Source organism: Cynocephalus volans, chromosome 12 (genome assembly GCF_027409185.1).
Source record: "Cynocephalus volans isolate mCynVol1 chromosome 12, mCynVol1.pri, whole genome shotgun sequence".
NCBI classification, from domain to species: domain Eukaryota; kingdom Metazoa; phylum Chordata; class Mammalia; order Dermoptera; family Cynocephalidae; genus Cynocephalus; species Cynocephalus volans.
The window spans coordinates 29,958,092-29,960,786 of NC_084471.1; the positions used below are offsets into that span (position 1 = coordinate 29,958,092).

Sequence of the window (2,695 nt, forward strand, 5' to 3'; positions counted from 1 at the left end):
TAATAATGCCATTTTTGTTCACTTGCCTTTGATAATGCTTTTTTGAATGAGAGAGAAAGGGGAAAGAATTGTAAAGGTGGAAACTATATTTAACCTGAAGCCTGGCTTGTCAAAGCCACATCCTGCAAAGTAACTTCCTGATATTGGTAGTGGTGTTGATTACAAGTTATTGCAGCGCTTGTGAGCTGTGACTTTATGGCTTCTTGACTTTCTTTTTATTTCTCTCTCTCCGAGTACGAGATGTGAGTAACTGAGGGCTTCAAGAATGTTGCCATCTCTCTCGTGTACATTGTAAATTTAGTTTTGGCATGTGTGCTCACTAACCATATTCCATTAAAAAAAAAAATCTATTCAGGGCTGACGTTAGCTCACTTGGTTAGAGTGTGGTGTTGGTAACACCAAGGTCAAGAGTTTTGATCCTCATTCCTGCCAGCTGAAAAAAAAAAAAAAAAAATCTGTCCAAGGGCAAATTTGCAATAAAGAAGAAGGCAAGGGAGCTAAGATGATTTCCTAGAACCGAGCAGTCGCAGTTACCAAACTACAGTCACCCAGAAAGAGATCGTGTCTGAAAAGTCACAATACCATTTTTATTGTTTATCAAAAACCTGCGTAGCCTTTCCATGCTACCCAGAGAGGGGTCCATATGGTATCATTCTGAATTCCTGTCATAACTTAAAGAGAAACTTTCACAATGTCCAGAGCCCTTGATGTCCTGCAAATGAGGAAGGAGCATGTCCTCAAATTCTCTGCAGCAAGAACTCACTTAGATGGCTCCAACCTTGACTTCCCAATAGAAATTACATGTACAAAAAGAAAAGTGAAGGCATCAATATCATAAACTGAAGAGAACCTGGGAGATGCTTCTCCTGGCAGCTTGTGCCATGGTTGCCACTGGAAACCCAGCTGATGTCAGTGTCATATCCTCCAGCAGTACTGGACAGTGGGTCATGCCAAAGTTTGCTGCACTGGAGCCACTCCTATTGCTGGCCACGTCACCCCAAAACCTTCACTAACCAGATCCAGGTAGCCTTCTGGGAGCTGTGTCCTCTGTGGTTACTGAGCCCAGGGCTGACGACCAGCCTCTCACAGAAGTGTCTTATGTTAACCCGCCTACCATAACTCTGTACAACACAGATTCTCCTCTGCACTATGTGGACATTGCCATCCCATGCAACAACCCTGGAGCTCACTCAGTGGGTCTGATGTGGTGGATGCAGCCTGAGAATTTCGGTGCACGTGTGGCACCGTCTCCCATGAACACCCATGGGGGGGTCATGCCTGATCTCTACTTCTGCAGAGATCCTGAAGAGATTGAAAAGGAAGAGCAGACCACTGCTGAAAAAGCCATGACCAAGGAGGAATTTCAGGGCGAGTGGACTGTTCCAGTTCCTGAGCTACTGCACCTGAAGTCGCAGACTGGTCTGAAGGCGTGCAGGTGGCCTCTGTGTCTCCTGAAGACAGAGCACTCAGCCTGCTACTAAAGACCAGTCTGCAGCTTCCAATGCTCAGGCCACTGAGTGGTAGGGAACAACTGCTGACAGGTCTTAAAGTGTTCTTCTACAGGCTCTTGAGCAAAATGGAGATAAGGTTGACGGAATATAAACATCATCCTTTCTGGAAAAAAAAATGCATTGTAAAATTTCAATTTTAAAAAATGATTTATGTGTGCTTGTTATTAAATAAAATAAAAATGTCCATCAACAGATTGCTGGATAAGGAAAAGGTATATATATAGAATGGAATACTACCTTGCCATAAAAAAAGGATGAAATTCTGCCATTTACAGCAACATGGATGAACTTAGAGAAAATTACGTTAAGTGTAATAATCCAGGCACAGAAGGAGAAATAAAGCATGTCCTCACTCACAAGTAGGAGCTAAAATAAAGAAAGAAAAGAAAGAAACAATCACAATAATACATTAAACTTTCAAAAAAAAAAAAGAGAGAGAGAACAGAACTGTGGCTTTTAGAGGTGAAAAGAGGGAGTAGGAGGGGGGTTGGCAAGAAACTAGTTAAGGGTCCCAAAGATTATGTTTTGTAAACATGAGTATACTAATTTTCCCGATTTGATCACCACACATTGTACACATGTATTGATAGTCAATTCTGTACCCCACAAATATGTATAATCAGTAAAATGAATAAAAGACAGAAAAAATAAATCTAGGGAGATCTCCAAGTATAAATGCAATCTGAAACCAGTAATCATTAAGGCCATGAAACTCTGCCAATTGTCACATCTTAGTAGATGTTTAAGTCAATCAGAACCTATGTTGTAAAGGCTCACTATTCAATTGGTGATTCTTTAGATGTTTATCATCTAATTCTTTAAAATTAGTAAATTTTGAATTTTTACTTGGGTAAAAAAAAAAAGAATTTAATTTATTCTGTTAACTGATTTAACAAATATTGATTCACACATTATGTGCTGGACACTGTGCTATGTGCTGGATGTAAAATGACCAATAATAATGTATAAAATGTCAGGTAGGAATGATTCTTATGGAAAAAAGGCAGATAGAGGGTGATGGAGTTGGAGGAGGCTATTTTAGATAGGGTGATTGGACAATCCCCTATAATGAGATGAAAACCGAGCAGGGACTTAAACGCAGTGGAGGAGTGAGCCATACAGCTCCCTGGGGAAAGAGCGTTCCAAGTGGAGGCACCAGCAAGTTCAAAGGTCCTGAGAGAGAC

At 40.8% G+C, this 2,695-nt stretch overlaps 1 pseudogene; it reads left to right on the forward strand.

Moving 5' to 3' along the window:
- The first annotated feature begins 691 nt into the window (after positions 1–691).
- Positions 692–1,524, forward strand: LOC134360913 (small ribosomal subunit protein uS2B-like; annotated as a pseudogene).
- The last annotated feature ends 1,171 nt before the right edge of the window (positions 1,525–2,695 follow it).